This window comes from Lycorma delicatula, chromosome 3 (genome assembly GCF_047948215.1).
Source record: "Lycorma delicatula isolate Av1 chromosome 3, ASM4794821v1, whole genome shotgun sequence".
In the NCBI taxonomy this organism is placed as follows: Eukaryota; Metazoa; Arthropoda; class Insecta; order Hemiptera; family Fulgoridae; genus Lycorma; species Lycorma delicatula.
Genome location: NC_134457.1, coordinates 83,605,972 through 83,629,260, shown reverse-complemented (window position 1 = coordinate 83,629,260; position 23,289 = coordinate 83,605,972). Strand labels below are relative to the sequence as shown.

General features: G+C 31.1%; 3 non-coding genes across 3 annotated transcripts; all 3 read right to left on the bottom strand.

Annotated features, from left to right (window-relative positions):
- Positions 1-2,251: 2,251 nt before the first annotated feature.
- Positions 2,252-2,323, bottom strand: TRNAH-GUG (transfer RNA histidin (anticodon GUG)). Its single transcript has one exon. It is a non-coding gene; the product is annotated as a tRNA-His (tRNA).
- A 2,265-nt stretch (positions 2,324-4,588) lies between these two features.
- Positions 4,589-4,660, bottom strand: TRNAH-GUG (transfer RNA histidin (anticodon GUG)). The gene has a single exon. It is a non-coding gene; the product is annotated as a tRNA-His (tRNA).
- Positions 4,661-17,848: 13,188 nt separating this feature from the next.
- TRNAH-GUG (transfer RNA histidin (anticodon GUG)) lies at positions 17,849-17,920 on the bottom strand. The gene has a single exon. It is a non-coding gene; the product is annotated as a tRNA-His (tRNA).
- Between the last annotated feature and the right edge of the window lie 5,369 nt (positions 17,921-23,289).

Below are 23,289 nucleotides of genomic sequence, written 5' to 3'. Positions count from 1 at the left end.
AGACTATCACGGCTTCCGTCAAATAATAAAATTATATAGGAATAAAACTAGATACACCTTGAAGTTAGTTCAGCTTGCAAGATTGGAGAGGGAGAAACTGGCTAGATGAATGTTTCTTTTTAAATTACACGATGAACTGAAATTCCAAATTACATATGTTAATTTTAATCTGTTTTTTTTTTTTTTGAGATCACATATAACCAATGAATTTTTTTTGTAGATAATTTTACAGAGTGATGTTATTCTCCAACCACTACCAATATTTTATGAGTTTGATTGATATTCATTCATTATGCTTGTAAAAAATTCATTTTAAAAGAACAATTTTGTTTTATTTCCCCGTTACACAACGAATTTAGAAAACCAAATTATGCTTATTATACCGAATCATTTTTTCTGTATATTATTTTTCGTGTAAATACTCGTAAATACAAAAATTACAATCGTGATTTTTAATAAAAAAAAGAGTAATCTTAGTATAGAAAATGTGTAATGAAAAATCTAAGAAATTGTTTTTCTGAAATAAGATAGTTCTAATGAACAACCTACAATTCGCACAACATATAATTCTTTGAACAAGGAATGTAGATATTACCTACATTTCAGACGTACTGAGCCGTTTATAACATAAAAGCAAAGGGTATCAAGAAGATAGGATAAAACTGCTATAAAAAACGTTAGGATCGTACATCTAAAATTATAATTGGTCTTTGAATTACAAATTTTTCTACATAGTCCCCGCTCGTAGTAAAACACTTACAGTGGGGCACCGTCCCGTCATCACAAAATGATGGTTCCTGCAAGCCTATTTTAAGCTCATATTTTCATCTCACGGTTGTTGTCATTTTGGAACTGCCAGAGAGAAGTAACGTTTAAAGACTCTGAAACGGTGATAGTTACTTGATGACAGATCTTCGCTGTAAAGCAGATGATGGTTATTTTTCAGGTTAGTTTTCCAGGTTTCGTGAGGAATTTGTATTGCCAGCAGGGTTTTCGATAATAAAAAAAAAGCCCCCGGGTAACCGAGACATAGCATGTCCGGATAATGCAAGCCAATTTTTTCAGTGGTTCGCAATACATACTACTATTGTTTTTAAGAGAATCAAAGCAACAAGTTCAAGAAAATTTCCTTTTTGTCCCAGAATATTATTCACACGATAATCGACTTACATTTTGCTTTTAATGGCAGCGCAGTGCGCATCCATTTCATACATTGTTGTTTTGTTTCACGCGTTACTTGTTACACCTACGTCTCGTATATTATAACTAGCTACGAGTGGTCATAACATAAGATAACTGACCAGTTATTTTATGTTATGTTAGTGAATTTTAAGTAATATCAAGATTATTTCAATTAAGGCACGTTTTTCATTCTTTGGAAATGAACGTCATTTTAATTTTCAACACTTACTTGAATTTTCAGTTTCTGTTATCGCATCATAAAAATTTTAATTAACTACATTAATACATTCTGGGAAGTTCTTGTATTTTGAAGATAAAAAAATTAACAAGCAAATCTTCCCTAAGATCACAACGGTGAGAGGTTTTAAATTACTTCATACTTCAAATAAACATTGGAATCGAAATCTCTCGTAAATTAAATGCTATACATGTGTGATATACAAAAGAAGAGCATATTAATGTACCGTATCTGTTAGGAAAGTGTACATAAAATATATTACTTAACCTTGTGTCTGCGTTAATATTAATCTCTTCACTACAGTTAAAAAAAAAGGCGAGAACTCATTGTGGGCACTGAAAGAAAGGTTTCTAATGCGTTACTCCCTAATAAAGTTCTTACATATCCTATGGTTAATAGGTTACTTGTTATATTAATTTAAAACCGAAATAATTCAGAAAATAGTTTTAGTAAATATTTCTGGGAATACTTTCGGGAAATATTTTTAAATATTTCTTCTTTTCCGTTAGTTTCTTTAGACATGAACTGAATGTAATTTCTGAAGTTAGAAGATATGATATTTAAGTTGACGATGGATCTATTATCAGTTTAACAATGCAATAATCTTTATTAGGATTCCCATTATTCATTTTAAAAAAAACCTTAAAAATCGTGCACCTGTTTTTAAGAATTTTCCAAATATTTCACGTCCAAAGTTCAGGAAAATTCCTGGATCGATTCGAAAGACTAGTAAGTAGATCACTAATAAGAAATTAAATTTATGTTATAGTATGAAATTTATATTTCTTACTTTTTTTGGTAAAACAAAATAAAATTTAAAAAATACCACTCTGCCGTGACCAGGATTCGAACCTGGGTTATCGCGGCCACAACGCGAGGTCCTAACCACTAGACTATCACGGCTTCTGTCAAGTAATAATATTATATAGGAATAAAAGTAAAATTAATACACTTTGAAATTAGTTCAGCTTTGAATATTGAAGAGGGAGAAAGTGGATATTTAAGTAGATCCGCTTTAACAAAATCACGGACCTACATAATCCTTTGTGCGTATTTTATCAAGAAAAAAAATATATATATATTTATATATTTCATCGAAATAATGAACTGAAGATCATTATCAAAAATATAAAATATTGTTTGTTCTAAATCATAGAAAAAATGATATTATTCTACCATTCGTTCCTCCAGGTGATGTTATTCTCCAACCATTACTATTATTTTCTGAGATTGATTGATAATCATCACACCTCTACATAATTCCACGTAAAATAAAATACAGCATTTTTGGTTTGTATTAATCAGTCATAACGAAATAAGGAATGAAAATTTTGCTTTCGAACCATTTTTTATATATGATTTTCCATCCAAATAAAGAGAAAAATTATGCAGGCATGATTTTTATAAAAAATCGTATATTATTAGACAGAATCTTTGTAGTAAACAACCTAAGTAACTGTATTTTCTGAAATGAGCCACTTCTAACGAACAAAAAATTTAACGAAAACGCATCCAAAATGTTTAATGCTTTGAAGTACAAATCCTTTTAAATTTTTCTGCGTGCTTTTCGCCATTGGTTTGGCACCTAAACCGGGGCACCTGAAGTTTTACTTTTTTGTCTACGAACAAACCCTCCTGCAAGTCAGTATTAAGAACTTATTTGATCTCACCGTCGTCGTCATTTTGGAAATACCAGGGAGCAAGCAAGGTTTTAAGACACTGAAACAGGTAATAGTCACTTTATGACAGGTCTTCGCTGTAAAGGAGAAGATCGATATTTTTACTGGTTAATGTCGTGAGAAGTTTGTTTTGTCGGCACAGATTTCAAGATTCACAATACATACCAATATTGCTTAAGAGAATCAAGCAACATGTGTTCAAGAAAATTTCCTTTTGTCCCAGAATGTTGCTCAGATGATCTTCGGAGTATGTATTATAGACTTACATTTTGTTTTTTTATGCGACGAAGTGAGTCACGATTTCAAACATTGTTGTTATGTTTCAGGCGTTAGTTTTTACCCAAACCTAACTCTCGAATATTAAAACGTATCTACTGGAGGTCAGTTAATTTTACGTAATATCAAAATTATTTCAATTAATGTATGACTTTCATTCTTTGTAAATTAACGTAATTTTGATTTCATTTTTTTTTTTTTAATTTTCGATTTTTTTTATAAACATTAACAATCTTTGAAATTTTAATTAATTAGATTTCTACTTTACATGCTGCAAGTTATCTGCGATGTGTCACAAAACATCTTATATTGCAATCTCAAAAATAAAAAAACCACATTCCCACGCTGAGTAAAATTAGAAGTGAAATGATTTTCTGTTACCCACATCACCCACCAACTATGAAGTGTGTATGCACTTCATGCTGTGTCAGCATAGTGGGCTGATATGCACAGACTATAAATATTGGGCTATATATCAGCACAAAAAGCCCACTGAAATTTAGAAGATAAAATAACTAAACGAATCTTTCTTAAGATCACCACTGGGAAAGGTTATACATTACTACGTAGTACAAATAATGCATTACCATCTAAATTTCGTATAATACAAATGCTATACAAGTGTGATGTATAAAAGAAAAAAAAATTAAGTGTATATGAAATGCATTATTTTAACCTTCTATGTTCATTAATAGTAATCCCTCACGAAAATTAAAAAAAAGAGTTGGGATATCATTAAAAACTCCTAAAACAAAGGATTGTTAATAGGTACTTACATATCCTACGTTTAACAGATTACTTGTTATAAGAATTTAGTACGTAAATATTTTAGCAAAATAATTTTGGGATTTTTAAATATTTCTTCTTTTCAGTTAGTTTCTACAGATATAACCGATACGAATTTCAGAAATAAAAAAACATGATAATATATAATTTGTGTTGATAATTAATCCATAATTTGTAACAAACAATAGGCTTTATTAGGATTTCCATTATTCCTTTTAAAAACACCTTAAAAAATTGTGCACCTGTTTTTCAGTATTTTCCAAAATTTTCAGTGCCAGATATTAAGATCGTTTCTAAAAACTAGATAAAAAAAAATAATGAAACTAGATAAAAAAGTAGATAATGAATAAAAAAATAAATTAGTTATAGTATCATATTTTTTTTCCTTTCTTTTGGTAAAACAAAATAAATTAAAAAAATACCACTCTGCCATGACCAAGATTCGAACCTGGGTTATCGCGGCCACAACGCGAGGTCCTAACCACTAAACTATCACGGCTTCTGTCATATAATAAAATTAAATAGGAATAAAACTAAATTAATACACCGTGAAGTTAGTTCACCTTTCAAGACTGAAGAGAGAGAAAGTGAGAAAGTGGCTATATGATAATTTCTTTTTAAAGTAGACCAACATTAACAAAATCACGCTCTACGAAATATCTTTGTGCATGTATTTTTTATCGAAAAACTAAGCGTATATATATATATATATATATATATATATATATATATATATATATATTAATTTCTTTACAAGATGAACTGAAATTCCAAATTACATATATTAATTTTAATCTGTAATATTTTTTGAGATCACAAAGAACCAATGATTTTTTTTTCGATCATTTTAAAGGGAGATGCTATTCTCAAACCATTACCAATATTTTATTAATTTGATTGATATTCATTCATTATGCTTGTAAAAAATTCCTTTTAAAAGAACAATTTTGTTTTATTTTCCCGTGACACAACGAATTTAGAAAATCAAATTATGCTTTCGAATCAATTTTTCTGTATATGTATTTTCAAGTAAATAAATTCAAAAATCATACAAATGTAATTTTCAATAAAAAAAAGCAATCATTGAAGAGAACATTTTTAATAAAAACCTAAGGAACTGTTTTTCTGAAATTAGATAGTTCTAATGAACAACCTACAATTCGCACAACATATAATTCTTTGAACAAGGTATGTGGATATTACCAACATTTCAGAATTACTGAACCGTTTATAACATAAAAAGAAAGGGTACAAAGAAAATAGGATAAACCGGATATTAAAAACGTTAAGAACGTATATCTAAAATGATTATTGTTTTTTGAGTTACAAATTTTTTTACATAATCCTCACTCGTAGTAAGACACTTACAGCGGGGCACCGTCCCTTATCATAGAATGATGCTTCCTGCAAGCTTATGTTAAGCAGATATTTCATCTCACCGTAATCGTCATTTTGGAACTGCCAGAAAGAAACAACGTCTAAAGACTCTGAAACGATGATAGTTACTTGATGACAAGTCTTCGCTGTAAAGATGATCGATATTTTCTAATCGATTTTTAGTCGTGAGGAGTTTATGTTGTCGGCACCGTTTTCGATAATCAAAAAAAAATCCCCGGGTAACCGAGACACAACATGTCCGGATAATGCAAGCAGATTTTTGCAACGTTTTGCAATACATACTACTACTGTTTTTAAGAGAATCAAAGCAACAAGTATTCAAGAAAAGTTCCTTTCTGTCCCAGAATTGTCGTTTTGTTTCACACGTTGCTTGTTACACCTACATCTCGTAAATTAAAATTACCTACGAGTGATCAGTTATTTTATGTTACGTTTTAAGTAATATCAAAATTATTTCAATTAAGGCACACCTTTCATTCTTTGTAAATAAACGTAATTTTTATTTTCAACAATTATTTCAATTTTCGATTTTTGATATCAACATTACTCATCACTGAAATTTTAATTAATTATATTTATACCTTCAGGGAAATTCTTGTATTTGGGAGATAATATAACTTCCCTAAGATCACCCATCGCAGAAGGTTTTAAATTACTACATACTTAAAATAAAGCATTGCGATCGAAATCTCGCGTAACTCAGATGCTATACATGTGTGATGTATAAAAAAAAATTCATTAATGTATCCTATTTGTTGGGAAAATGTTCATGAAATATATTACTTTAACCTTCTATGTATGTTAATAGTAATCTCCTCACTACAGTTAAAAAATAAGCGGGAAATCATTGCGGGCACCTGAAACAAAGGTTTCTAATGCGTTACTAGGCTCCTATATTGCCTATCGTTACTAAGTCACTTGTTATTAGAATTTAATATCGAAATATTTCAACAACAATAGTTGTTGAAATATTTCGATATTAACGACCCCATAGGCGCTGGTCTCGAACAGTTCGCAGAAGCCAGGAACCTCTACTTGATTAATGATGCGGAGCAGCCGCCAACTTTCTCCAGCGAACTGGGGGAGAGTTACATAGACGTCACTTTGGTGACGGGCGACTTGCTTCGGAAGACAAGTAGTTGGACTGTCTGGCCCGAGGCCAGTGTGAGCGATCATAGGCTTATAACCTATGATATTGCTTACGGAGGCGGTCTAAGAGCGCCAGATTCAGGTCGCTATAACCTAAGGGGCCTGGATCGGCACAGGCTGAGGCGTGTATGCGATGCTGCCTTACAGGGATTGCAGTGGCGCATGAAGAGTAGAGAGGAGGTGGAATTGATGGCGGAGCAAATCAGCCGGCCGTTCCGCTTCATAAAATTGAAATATATGTATTTTCGTTCTTTTTCTTTATCTCTGGTTTAATTTTATTTCAAAAAGTGTTTGATTTTACGATATTTCTCCCAGTATTTTTTACGACTGTAATAAAAATAAGAAAAGTGAAATCTGAAATAAAAAAAGCGGTAGTCACCGGTTGTCTCAAAAAGTTATGGTATGTACTATACAGCCGATCTGTATAGTAAACAAAAGAATGAAAGTATCACTAGTAACTAAGAATCACCTGCACGAATTTCGACTGGCTTGGTAAGCTGAGAATTATATTCAGCTCATTGAAGAAGGCAAGGGAAACGACTTTACTCCTATTTTTCCATTGTTCTTAAGTTATGAATGGCTAAACCACTTTCACTATTTCTTATTTTAACATTTTTATTTTTATTTTAAACCTTATTTCGGTTACGAAATTGCTTAATTATGTTACAATTAAATCAAGAAAAGAAATTATAAAACAATTAAAAGGGGGTTTAATAAATACAAATTCTTTGTTTTTTTTTGTTTTTTTTAATAAAAAAGAGTAACGATTATTATGAAGATATTTAAAGCGTAATTCTAAATTAATCAAATAAACCACACCTAAAACTTGTCTCAGGATAATAAGCCAAATTGACAAAAAATTGTATTTATATATTATAAAAATAAATATACGTACATGTTTTAATTTTAAAGTTAAAACTTTTTAACACACTACCAATACCGTCGTCACGGCTTCGTCCGCGCTATATGGTTATTTGTATTTCCCGTCGCGATCAGGGGATGTATCGGGCGAACAGGAGCTCTGCCACTTGAACCCACTGTGTTCATTCAACTCAAGAATGTAAGTAAATATTAAAGTCTGTTTTATGTATAAAAACTATCAGTGTATTGTAATTTCTTCAGACCAGTTTGATCAGTACAGGACTCATTAATTGATTTTTAGATTTCTCTTCGTGGCTTCTCTCGAGAAGTACATAATCAGAATCATAAACATAAGTTACCATCACAATATCACCAAATCTCGTAAAAATTAATTCCATAGCGGTAGCATAAAACGGCAAAAGTGTAAAAATCAATTTATACGTTTTACATTAAAATTCCTTAAAATATTAAATTCAAAAGAAAAGCAAAAATGGTTTTTAGAACATTTTCAAGCACAAATGGAGCAAATATATAGTTTAGTATAGTTTGGGAAATGTGGAACATTTTTAATAATTATTCTAATTTGTTTTTACCTTTCTTCGAGCAAGGTGCAATCCAATTACTTACGAAAATTAATTTATTTATCAAAGTTATTACAAACAAAATATGAAAATATGTCCTAAATTAATTTAAGAAAATTATAAATAGTAGATAAAGGCTAAATATATATAAGTTATTAAAAAACCACGCTTGCGGGGGAGCTTGGGATGATTAGAATGCATTCAAGTTAAAATATTTAATTATAATAAAATATGAGTTTATATATTGGTATTTGGTGTAATATTATATGCTTAGACAAAACTTCTCTATAAAAGACAGATTGTTACCTTTTTTTTACTGCGTTTTTTTTTATTATATATTAATTATATATATATATATTTTTTTTTTTTTTTTAATACAATAATATTAACAAAGAACAAAATAAATTAAAATAATTTTAGCTTGTAGAATAATTTATAGGCTAACATCTGTATATGTAAATCAATATTGTATCCTCCAAGGGATGGACTCCTAACTTAACAAACTGATCGAGACGTGATTTGGCGATAACTGCTTCTAACACAATTCTCCTATTTCCGATCAGGGCACACTCGCAGTTGCACTTTAGATTTAATTTCCTTCGATACCGTTTCCTCTTTTCTCCCAAAACTGTACTATAAACTAACGGAGTTATTTCCTAAATATGTTACTATTGTAAGCAAGTCCAGAAAATCCCTTTCCAGTCGATTTATAGTTCATTACTTTATGGATTTAATTATGAAAACGAATTATTCGAACTCATGCCACTACAAAAAAATGCTGACAAACAGCTGTGGGTTGTTTCTGATGCACAGCTTACACACACAACTTTAAATTAAGTATTCGTATTTATCATTCTATTTAAATACAAATTTTTTAGTTTATTTAATTCAATGATTCCAATTAAAGCGGTCCGAACATATCATATTTAATTCACGCGGGTATCTAGTGTACTAGTGACCACGGTCAGCACTAACTAAACTAATGTACTTTCACAACTTACAAAGAACGAATTCGCTTGTACGATCGGCAGATTGGTGTAGCCGCAAGGCTTAACGCACCAGGTGCTGAGTCAACAAGCGATCGAGTTCGAGAACTGGCCAGACCGAGTTACTTTTTTTACACTTTAAATATCATTCATTTATTTAATTATACCGCTCAACTGAGACTTCACAACGTAGCAGATGACTAAAACAGCATTTGTTGTGATGGATTGCAATTTTACAAAATGTATTTTTTTGCAAATACTGTTATTTTTTTGTTAGCAAATGTACCTAAGAAAAATATGATCTTAATTAGGCGAAATTTCGAGATTCTGAGGGTGACCTTGCTCTATAACCTCACCTCCTTGACCTTTTAAGTTGAAAGTATAATGGCATCAATGCCATATATATAGAAGTAGTCTTACCAAGTTTGGTCAAAATCGTTTAATACTTCTGGAGGTATAAGATGATAAGTAGATAGAGGCCAATACCAAACAGACGAACATTAACATCCGAAAAATGTACATCAATTTTTTTGGTTTTTTGGGTTCTTAGGTAACAAAACTTGAAGATCCAGTGAAAACCGCATTTGCCCAAAATGCACTGATAACAATGCTTTTCCTTCTAGAGCTATACCATTACTATAGCAATATCTAGGCGGGAAAGTAAAATGACAACTTTTTTTTACTTAAATTCATTATATATATAAAACAAATATATAAATTAGCTCTGGCAACAGATCAAAACTTATGCACAGAGTTAAGATATTAAACGCTTATTAATATTACATGAATAATTTTATCTAGATGCTTTGAATCAACACAAACTGTAAAAACAATTTAAAATTATAGAGAGCTTAAAATATGTAAAATTAGATTATTAATTTTAAAAAATTTTCCTAGTTTTTTTTAATAATTAAAAAATAAAATTAAAACTGTTTACTTATGGCAAAATGTGTAACTAACGAAATAATATCTTTACTTCTGGATACAAAGCATACCTGAAACATACAAAAAAATTTTAACGATTAGTATAGGAAATATGAAATAAAACACCTACAAATAATCATGGATCTGTATATCATCATAATAAAAATCGATTTGAGTGAATGTTCCGTTCCACGTCGAGCCGTTCTGTTCTGCGATCTAGTGGGTGCTAGCGCTAACCGGAAAGTGAAGCTCCTACTAGCATTCTACGTCAGAATCCGATTCAGAGTAGTCGTATGCACTTTCAGTCCGGATGGAAATATTCGGATGAACGTTTAGTTTATTAGTATAAGTTATATGTTATTTAATTTAATTATATATGTAAAGATATGTATCAAGTTCAATTATATATTTCATTTACTGTCAAGACGACAATTCATTAAACCGTTATTCAACAAGCAACAAGGCCTTGTCTTCATTCATCACCTACGAATATACAGTCCAACTTCGCTCTAAATTCTACCAGTGAATTACTACTGCAATCAACAAACTTACGTAACCCTAGATGTTGATCAGATGTTTTATGGAATGAAGGGACAGTTCCTTTTCTCTTTCAGAATTATATTGTTTACTAATCTTATTAAATAGTAAAAACTTTAATAACCAATTAATATATTTATTCACTATTTAACATCACGAAAGCAATACGTAAGGAAAGACTGGAATTCTAAGGACTTCTGACAAGATTGGATTCAAGCAGACTTACGAAGAGAATTTTTGACCAGCGTTATGGAGAAAAGATGAACGTTAAATAGTTCACACAAGTTAGAGGATCAAAGTCTAGCAAACAAAAACGTGACAGATTTAAAAGACAGAGCAATGCTTAGGAAAAAAACCTTAAAAATCAAAGGACCCAAGAGAGGAAAATGCTCTAACCTAAAGTGGTCGGAAGGCAGAAGGAAGCAACACAGTGAAAGAAAAAGGAGGTAATGGAGAGTTAAAAACCAGCCAGAAATAACTAATATAAGTGATCCTATAGTGGCCGGTGCAAACAAAAACATATATATATATATACCTATACAATAAACTATACCTATAAGGGACAACAGTCAAATTAACCAACTTTTAACCGTATTGTAATAACCCGACACAAACGTTCCTGACAGAATAGCACAACAACTTTCATGGAAAAAATGCTTTATAAAAAATATCATTACCTTAAAAGAATGTGGCTCGGACCGTTGCATCTTGCACAAAAAATATTTTAAGCATCTCATCGTTATAAGAAAGATGGAATATGTAAGTATTAAAAAAAACTCAAATTAAATGATTCCTTACTATTGAGAAACAATGTACTGAAAACTTCTGCATAATGTATGAATACATAAATCGGATTAATATGATTACAGCCGATCTCCGTTGTGGTGTGGTAGCGTCTCGGTCTTTCATCCGGAGATTCCGGGTTCGAATCCCGGTCAGGCATGGCATTTTCCATACGCTATAACTTCCATAGAGCTAATGATTACAGCAGTTGATAACCATAAAACTTAAAAAACATTACAACTAAGATTATTATGAATTGAATATTTTAATGTAAAAATAAACAGAAATAACTGAAAACGAATTGCAGGAATGTGATTCTCATCAAAATTATTGAAATTTCCGGATTTTTGAACTGAGAATACGCTTTCTTAGATTACGATCAAATATTTTGTATAAATTAAACTGGTGCGGTCCATTTAGCACTTAAAGAACTATATGTTTGTATAATCCATCAACCCTGCTGTTAACCGTGAAAACATCTAGGTTTTGATGAATGATCAATTCAAAAGAATTCCCCTAGTCTCTCTCATTTCAACCTTAACATCTTAGCTTCAGGAGATACCTCTGCTAATCCGAGCGCTCTTGCGAAAAATTGGATAAGAAATTCCATAGAGATACAACTTCGATAATTCAGAACATTTTTATTAACTGAAGTAATTGCAATTCTTCAGGACGACCATGACAGTCTAAAAATGCAGACCTCCAAATATCTAACTCCGGTTAACAAACTAAGACGCGTATGTTATAATAAAGGAAAGTTAAGAATAAAATTTAATAAATAAATCGAAAATAAAAGTAAAAATAACTTTTGAGTGCTTAAATGTTACTTATTTAATTGTAAAAGACAATTCAATTACTCGCTTATATAAAGCGAGTAAGAAGTGTATTTTAGATAAATAAGCGAGTAAGAAAAGTATATTTCTAATATTTAGTAATAAGTATTGAGTAAGTTTCTAATATTTATAAAACTTAGTATTTAACAGTATTTTAGAAAATGTTTTTAAAAATACCAATAAACGGCAGATTAGCTGTTACTTACTTCTTGTACCAATAAACGGCAGAATTGCTGCTATTTATTTTTACAAGAAGTAAGCAATATTTTTCAGTAAAAATTCTTTGAAGATTCTTCATTAATTTTTTTACTAATCTACAGTCTATTATAATTTTTATTAGAGAGGAGGATTTTTTAGCGGGTGAGAGCCCCGCATTGCCGTCAGTGCGGGCATGATAGTAGCTGGTAGAGCTTTTTCCTCTCACTACGGAAACCAAAAAAAAAAGTGACGTATAATAACACAAATTGTTTTTAGTTCCGTTAAAGACGATTGAGTAGAATGACAGAGTAATTGAAGGTTATACGAGGTATACTACGGTTTAGTTGCCGATTGTTTTCAAATATATAATAATAGTTTCTATAGAAATTAAACTTACATTATTTCTATGGAAACAATATATTTATTATTCGATCTAACTATTCGATCTCTTTATATAATTATTGCTGAAATTGATCTAATCTCGTGAAGGTGTTTTAATTTTGTGTTTTATTTTATAAAATGTATTCAAAAATAGTAATAGTAATATCGACACTAACTGTACTCAGTTACAGCGAGTGTTGATATTACTATTTTTACTAGTATTAGTATTAATACTTCATTAATTTTTTTACTAATCTACACTCTATTATAATAATTTTAATGAGGTAACACATATCTAAGAGACATGGAATAAGATTCATTACCTGCATCTAATGAAATTAAAATAATTTTAGAAAGAAAGATAGTTAAAGTAATTGTCTGAAGTGTGACTAATTTTAACTTAACGGTCACTGTTTCGAATAGCAGCAATTCCAATCGAATTTTTTTAACATTATTGCTATAATATTTATCATCGTCTCGATAAAATACATTGACTGACGGTGTGGTAAAAGAAAAAGAAAAGTTATAGGAAAAACTACGAAAAAATATAAAGTATAAATGAGTTGAATTTATTAACGGAAAAACTACACATGCACGTGCTTACAAACACGCGCGCGAGCGCGCACACACACACATACAAGTATGTGTGTAATACAGGAAACAGATAAGACTTTTTACTTTTTGTATATAAAAGATATATTTAAAAACTGTTTTTTTATTTACTATATTTTGTAAATTAGAAACAAATTATTGAGCGACAGCCATTCACTAATAAAAGCCGATTAGGTGTAATATATCAAAATAATACTATCAGTTAGTGTAGAATTTAAAAGAATATAAAAAACAAGATCAAATTAAAATTAACTAAAAAATTTCGAATAGAAAATAAGAGAGGATAGTCGATGAAAACTATTAATTAAAATTTAAAATACCAAATTTTATCCTATAACTTTGGAATTTTTTTTATCTTAAAGGGGCAAAAACATTTTTTTAATAGAAACCGTAACTTAATTAGTTATCTAGCAGTGAAAATCCGGAGTACATTTATGAACTGCAAGTAATCGAAACATGACAGTATTTACCTTCACTTCCTGGTATTATTTTTAGATCTGACGTTTTGAACAATTAATGTGTACATTAAAAGAAATATATATGAATATTTATTGTAGATAAGTTTAAAATGACTTCCATTTTATATTATTATTTATTAACATGATGAATTTTATATCTATTCTTTAAGGTTATAGTTATGGGATGGAATACAATAATGTACACTGTCAATCATTCCAGATCGCTAAAAAATGTGCTTAAACGAATGTGAAATTTATGGCATAAATTAAGAAGTTTCTGTTTATTAATTAAACAAATAATTAACATATATATATATATATATATATACTTATTAATATATATTATTAATTGATTAGTTATACAAAAGTCTCAAGAGTTGTTCAAAAAATCATGCTTACACATTTATTCGTGCTTCTTTCTTCTAAAATTTATTAAGTAAATAGATAATTTGGAAGGATTCATGTCAAATTACAACAAAGTCGGTTAGGCGGAAACATGCTTTGTTAAATGAAACCGGTTAAAAATATTTACTGGATATTTATTGCTATTATAAATATAATTAATTGCCTATTTAATTAGTAAATTAATATGGGTTTTCCAGCATAATGATTATTCATAACTTCAAGCCAACCCGATATTATTTTAGATATAATAAGCATAACGTTTGTTGATGAGCTGACATTCGTACATAAGTTACTCCATAAAATAGAGACGTATTCATTATTACCAAGATAACATGTATTCAATTCCAGGATTTTCTCTCAGAGAATAGAATAATCGCCTCACATTGCACCGAAGTGAAACAATTGTTTAGATAAATAATAATTCATTCAACGCTTACTTGTAACAACTTTTTCCTATCGATCAGCGGAATTTCCTGCTAGTTTCGATGTCTAGAAACTAAACATTTTATCTGAAAATTTATAAGGCAAACTAACAGAGCTCTCATTTTTCTAAAATAATCGATCGATAAGTAAATAAAACAATAAGCACATAATTTATATACATTTTTAAAAATCTTCTCTTCCTGAGATTTTATTACTCCGGCTTTACAAATGGTCCCTATGTAAACTACAAATATCAGAGTTTCCCGAGGTCCCGAAACAAATCCTTACACAATATAGAGCGTATAGAGCGGTCATTCGAGGCATGAATCACTACATTCTACATTGTCAAATCTAATAATAAATAAATGTTTGAAGCTCTTTATGTTAAAAAAAGAAGTGGTCTAATGCAAAAATCGTCCGCACCATGGTGTAAAATATGGTGCAGATCATGCCACAACAGTCTGTTCTAAGGTACCACAGATTCCAGCTTCCTGCGTCAACCGCGGCGATCAACACCCAGCGAGTTAAAAACGGTGTATGTATCAATAGTATAAAGCTTAAGGTCTATTCTCCCAAACTTCAGAGTTTATTCTTTAGTTCCAGAGTTGCAACTAATAACAATATTGATAATCTGAGTGCTAAAAGAGATGTTCGAGTAACACGATTTTTAAACTAACTCGACTAACAATGATTTTCATAATTATAATTATAGTAACGTAAATAGACAGAATATTTCTGGTCCTACCTACGCTGAAAACGTTAAAATGAGTAGTTCCTGTGATTAACAAACTATTGATAATCAAAATTTTCATGGGTTTATGAATGTCGTGGACCATAAGATTTGAGCGAATGCTTGAAAATATGCTTATATCTGAAAAAAGAAGGTTTAATGTTAGCCAATTTGTCAAGTTTCATGGCTATACAATATATTGCACCAATCACCCATCAGCGAATGCATCAGGGTACTTTTCAGATCGATCGACAATAATTTGGAGTGTTTGCCTTCTGGAAAACCAACCTACAGGCTTACAGATCTTAATAAAATTCCAGATCTCCTGGATTTTTTCATTTTCAAAGGTATTTATGAAAACTATTCATAATGTTAACCACATTTTGACTTGTCGTCAGATCATACACATGTTGTGCTTACAATGTCTATTGCCTTTACGCTAACTGCCAGGTATCCACTTTGTTTAATAAATTTATCCACAAACAACGTTTTCAAGACTTTTTGGAGGAAAATATACGACTGGACATGCCTTTAAAGTCACCGGCCGATGTGGATAATGGAGTACACGATTTGACCGAATTGACACACTCAGCGGTGCGGGCTTCCACTCCCAATTTAGATTCTGCTCCCCCAGCACAAATACATAACCAGTCTTCATCAGAGGAAAGATAGAAGAACGCCGGAGACTATGACACGTATGGCAGAGAACTCGTTACCCTACAGGCAGCGGAAGATTTAACAAGGCTTTTCAAGACTTTAAAGATTAATTCAAGCAGTCTGCTGAATATACTTTATGAAAAGTCGTTACCCCAGCAGTCTATTCTTCTTCTCTATAAAAATAACAGTACGTGGGCGAGACTTCAAGAGAAGACGAACTTATTTGCTGAGCACTTTTCCAACGTGTACCAGCCCAATAATATCGAAACTGATACAAATGAAATTGATTTGATTTCTCCTTTTCAAATGTCCTTACCAATTAAACGCTTTGCAATCCACGAGGTTGCCAATTACGGTAGATACAACTGTTTCAACGTTTGCTGATGATAATGCAATTCTTGCTGTTCATGAAAATCAAGCTACTGCATCTCATATTCAAGATTATCTCACTCTTCTCGAATCATGGCTTACATGCTGGAAAATAAAGATAAACGAAAGAAAGTCAAGGCACGTCACATTCATTCTTCGAAAGGAAAACTGCCCAACTGTTTCTATCTTTAATATTCCAATTCCAAATTTTCAAGAATGTAGATATATAGGTTTTCATCTTGACCGGCGCCTTATTTGGATAAAACATATCAAATATAAGCGAATGCAGTTAGACCTTAAGTTTAAAAATATTTACTTGCTAATAGGACACAGACCTTGGGTCTCAGTAGATAATAAACTATTGATTTATAAATCCATCTTGAAACCAATTTGGCCTTACGGGCTTGAATTGTTGGTTACAGCAAGCAATTTCAGTATTGACATACTTGAACGATATCAGACAAAGACGTTGCGAAAGATGATAAACATACCTTGGTTTATAAGCAATAACCACATACATAATGATTTTAAATTACAAACCGTTAGGTAAGAGATCTCTCTGATCAGTCAACCATATCAAAATCGTTTGGATCGGCGTCCAAATTATATGACAGTCAATTTATTGAATAACACTATCAGCGGTTTTTCAAGATTAATGAGAAACAATATTCTTGACTTGATATATCGATTCAATTAAGTGGTTTTATAAACCAGCTTTACGATGTCCTCTTCAATTTCATTTCTTTTCGTTGTTAACTTTTAAGTTACAAATCACTGGATGTGTAGCTCCTTAATGTTCATTCCAAATTTAGCTTATTTACTTAGTATTCAATTTTAATTCTGAACAGATTGTAATGCTACTGTAACGTTATAACGGAATATAAATAAAAATCACGTAATTGTAATTAGATAAGCATGACAATGGCTTGTAAAATAAACACACAAACAATGATGATTGATAAATTGTAATAAAAGATGTGCTGGACATAATTTACACTAAATACTAGTTTAAATTTACGCTTAAACTGATAACCAAACTCCAATTAAAGTTTCCTGAGTTTTATTATTAGATCGTTGTACCAACAAAGCGTTACTGGAAATATTATACCAGCATTTAAATACGGCTCAATTATCAGGCCTCGTTGTTTCAACTTCCAAATATGTTGATGAAGCTCTAGATTAATAAATAACAGAAATAAGTATTTTTTTTTTTTATTTATACTCGTGCACCTCTTTTTCAGAACTTCCCAGACCCTCAAGTCCCAAAGACCTGGAAAATAACTGGATAGATGCTAAAGACTAATAAGTAGATAATGAATAAGAAAATAAATTAAGTTACAGTATGATATTTATATTTTTTACTTTTTTTGGTAAAACAAAATAAATTAAAAAAATATCATTCTGCCGTGACCAGGATTCGAACCTGGGTTATCGCGGCCACAACGCGAGGTCCTAACCACTAGACTATCACGGCTTCTGTCAAGTTATAAAATTATATAGGAATAAAAGTAAAATTAATACACCGTGAAGTTAGTTCAGTTTTCAAGACTGGAGAGAGAGAAAGTGGCTATATGATAATTTTTTTTTAAAATAGACCCACTTTAACAAAATTACGGACTCTACGTAATACCTTTAAGTGTGTATTTTATAGCGACAAAATACGCGTATATGTATATTAATTTCTTTAATAAAATGAAGTGAAGTTCCAAATAACAAATATAAATTTTAATGAGTTTTTTTTCAGATTACAAAGAAAAAATAGTTTTTTTTAACGATCATATTAAAAGGTGATATTATCCAACCATTACTTATTTTATGAATTTAATTGATATTCATTATGCTTGAATGAAATTCCTTTTAAAAGTAAATTTTTGGCTAATTTCCCTGTGACACAACGAATTTAGGAAACCAAATTATGCTTTCAAATCAATTTTTCTATATATATATATATATATATATATATATATATATATATTTTTTCATGTAAATCAATAAAGAAAGTCACGCAAACGTGATTTTTCATAAAAAAGTAATCTTAGAATAGAAAATTTTTATTAAAAACCTAAGGAACAGTTTTTCTGGAATTTCTAACCAACAACCTACAATTCACACAATATTTAATAATTTGAACAAGGTATGTGGATATTACCAACATTTCAGACGTACTGAATAGTTTACAACGTAAAAAGAGAAGTTACCAAGAAATAGGGTCAGACGGCTATTAAAAACGTTAAGAATGTACTTCTAAAATGATTATTGCTCTGAGTTAAAAATTTTTCTACAGAATCCCCGCTGGGGAGAAGACACTTACAGCGGGGCACCGTCCCTTCATCACAGAATGATGCTTCCTGCAAGCCTATTTTAAGCACACTTCGTCATTTTTGACTGCCAGAGAGAGAAGCAACGTTTAAAGACGCTGAAATGGTGATAGTCACTTGATGACAGATCTTCGCTGTAAAGGTGCTGATCGATATTTTCCAGGTTAAGGTCGTGTGGAGTTTATGTTGTCGGCAGTGTTTACGATAATCAACAAAACGCCCCTGGTAACCGAGACACAGCAGGTTCGGATAAAGTCAATTACTATATTGTTTCCACTATATACCATTATTGTTTAAGAGTACTAAGGCAACAAGTGTTTAAGAGAATCTTCTTTTTGACCCAGAATTCTGTTCACATGATCTTCGGAGTGTTGCAAGATCGATTTACATTTTGTTTTTCATGGCGGCGAAGTGCGTCACTATTTCATACATTGTTGCTTTGTTTCATGCGTTAGGTTTCATGCGAAAAAGATCCATTGCTAGGCTCACTGAGTAAGGTTAGTAGTGAAATGATTTCCTGTTACACACATCACCCACCAGCTAGGATGAGTTTATATCAGCATAGTGGGCTGATAAACACAAAATATATATATTGTATCATCAGCACAAAAAGCCGACTGAAATTTGAGAGCAAAAATTACTTCTCAAACACATTTCCCTAAGATTACCACTGGGAGAAAATTTACAATACTACATATTTCAAATCAGGCATTGCAATCGAAATCTCGTCGAACCTTCATCTAACAACATCTTTTCCTGTAACTGTAAACAAAAATCGAGCCTACGTGTTTTATCTCCATCAGAAAGATGCTGGATTAATTGAAGATGGTACGGTTTACATAATAAACGTTTACGGAGAACTCTCCACACTGTTGTTAATTCTCTGCCTGCAGCCGCAGTCGATTTTGACGGGCTGCGAATGAAACTTGCACGCACACGTTCGACATTGACTTCTGAGGTTGATGGACGACCAGTTGATTTTGGCTTGTACAAGCAACCGATTTCACTGAATTGTTTATACCATGCACGAATTGAATTGTCACTTGGTGGCTTCTTATGAAATTTCAACCGAAATGCACGTTGCACAGAAATTACTGACTTTGACAAGTAAAATTCTAACACACAAAACGACTTCTCACTTCCCGTGGCAGACATTTTCTCTACTGTCGACGCCTAGCGAGCAAATGGTTTACTAACTGCCTATTATATGTGGAAAAAAACTATTTGAAGTACTCTTTCGTACAGTACTTGTTTTATTCTTGAGTGAAATAGTTTTTTGTTAATGAATTTTCGAAACTCCGAAGAACATTAAGAGACGCCCTGTATATTGGGATATATATATATCAGCACAAAAAGATGACTAAAACTTTGGGAGATAAAATAACTTTTCTAACAAATCTTTCGTAATATCACCACTGGGAGAGAATTTGCATTACTACATAATACAACTAAAGCATTGCAATCGAAATCTATCATAACACAGATACTGTATATATGTAATGTACCACATAAGTAAAATGTACCATATCTGTTAGGAAAGTATACATGTAACATTATTTTATCTTTCTATCCTTCTATGTGTGTTAATATTAATTTCTCACTAAGGTTAAAAAAAGTCTCTTAATCACTGAGGTCTCCTGAAACAGAGGATTATAATGTGTTATTACCTATCCTATCCTATGATTAACAAGTTACTTGTTAACTTAATAAGAATTTAGTACCCAAATATTTCAGTAATAATAGTTTTCAGAGTTTGAAATATTTATTTTCAGTTACTTACTTCAGAAGTAAACTGAATCTAATTTCTGTAGTTAGAAAAACTGATAATATGTAATTTGAGTTGATGATCTATAATTTTTAACAAGGCAATACAATTTATTATGATTTCCATTATTCCTTTTGCCATTAAAAAATCTTGCATCTCTTTTTCAGAATTTCCTAGACCTTTCATGTCTCAATGACCAGGAAAATGCCTGGATCAATTCTAAAGACTAATAAATAGATCGAGAATAAGAAAATAAATATAAGTTACTCGATTACTAGATGCTCTTTGAATTACAAATCTTTTAAAAATATTCTATACAATCCCCCTGCTAGTGGTAAGACACTTACAGCGGGGCACCATCCCTTCATTGCAGTATGATGTTGTTTTGTTCAGACACTACGTGCTCGCCTACAACTTGTCCCTAATGACTACATAGCTCTAGAAGTGGTTGCCTATTTTTTGTACAGAATGAAAAATTCAATCCCATTATCATTTTGAGATTTATTTATTAGCATCTTTGGCAATCAGCATACATACAATTTTGTGCAGAAGTATACATGAAAAAACATCTTATTATGATGAATCATCTGTTCTCTCTAATTTTGTCATAGAGTGGATACTTCAACAATTCATTGATGGTCACCAAATCCATTAATCATTGTACATGTTATCACATCCTTCCCTGGCGCTAGCATGCATCATTGCATTTTCTGTATAAATGTGACAAATATGACAATGAATTTCTACCAGTTTTATGTTCCTTGAATTCAAGAAACTGGCTGAAACATGGAAAACACATTTATTTAAATTTTACAAAACAGCAAAGTAAGACAAACCAATAAAATCACATTGCTTTTCATTTCACTTCTTAATTATCAGTTTCCAATTTGTTACTATAAATTGTGCATAGTTCCTCCTCACAAGTTCATGACAATGCAATAGTGACACTCTGGAAACACTGAATTCATGTCTGATCATTGAAATGTGCATGGAATTTATAAACACGTTTTTTATAAGTAATCATTCTATTTCAATAACTTTTACATACTTATTCAATTTAAATCTGTTTTGTTTGAATAATTAAAGAACATATATATTTATTTATGATTGCTTGTGTTCAATCTGTCACATCATCATTAACTGAAGGTTAAAAATCATTTGTATTTAATTAGACAATACGTAACACTAGAAAAATCCACACTATAGGCAGTCATAAATTATTCAGCACATTTTTGGTGTTAATAAAAAAATAACAAAGTAGTGTACTAACATGCACATTTTATTTTTTAATAGGGCATTTTAAACAATTTTGTTTACAACACACGTTGTCTTTGACAAAATCACAAAGAAATACAATGGCGTAACATCAGTGGATTGAGATGGCCAGGGAATTGGTCCAACATGACCAATCCAGTACTAACATGGAGGAAACCGTTCATGTAAGTAGTTCCTAACGTCTACCCAATTGTGGTCGTGCAACATCTTGTTGAAAGTAAACATTGGGTCGCCGATGTTAAATTTGTGGTACGGCATACTCCTGTAATATGTCTAAGTAACTCGCATTAGTAACCATTATTTGCAAAGAAGAATGATCTGATCACTTCATAAACAGACTTCATTAACATTTGCATACCAAATGTTAATTTTTGGGCTATCACATTCTGTTTATCAAATGGCATGAGGGTTCTCATTATCCCAAATTTGACATTACGATGGTTAGTTAACGTGACCAGATGCTGGAAGGCAGCTTCATCAAAAAGATTACTTCTACTAAAAAGGCATTATCTTTGTTTACTTTATCAAGAATATCCACACCAAAATTGTAATGGTGTGGTTTATCATAATCTATAATTGCAAGCACCAACTGAATTTTTTATGCATGAAGCTTTAGGCACTTGTATAGAACCCTTACAATTGTAGATTGTGGTATTTCCAGTTCTAAACTTGCACAATGAGTCAATTTACCCAGGCTTCCCTGAAAAGTTTCTCTTACTCGATCCACAACTACCTCGGAGACAGTAGGTCTGCCAGCACTTTTTTGTGTACTACACTTCCTTTAACCTTTAACCATACCAATGTTTAATAGTCTCTATTAGGAGGATTACTGCTGTATTCCACACAAAAATGTTTAGAAACAGTAATAACAGATCCAATTTCATAAAACCATAGTGCGCACATTGCTTTCTCCTGCGCAATAGCCACTGCTCAATTGACAAGCAGTTTCACATTACTCCAGTGTGTGCATTCAAGGTCATCAGTAACTCTAATACCTTCATTAATGTTTGAAAAAAAAATCAAAGCTACATTGCTTTGTTTATTTTTAATTAACCCCTAAAATGTGTTTAATAATTTATGTTCATCTAATATAACGTAAATAGTAAAATGCATAATTTACTATAGGTTAATTTTTCATAACATGTCACTTAATTTTAGCTCATTTCTATTTTATTAATTTTTCTTCTTTTTTAAGTGATTTTAACGTGGTAGGGAATTTTTTAGTTCAAAGGAAAATGCCACGAGTAACTGGAATTTGAACTGGAACCTTGTAGATTAAAGGCCAGGAGGCTACTATCACAGGCCAATAAACTGTCTATTCTTTATTTACTAATAAAGCTCCAAATAGTTTTTAACATTAAAAAAAAACATTAATTATTGTGTTATTTTATAACGAAGAAGAAATTCATTAGTTAAACTTATTCTGCTACATACAAGTGAATGTATACACAAGGAAATTCTCTCAAAACAAGATTTAATAAATTT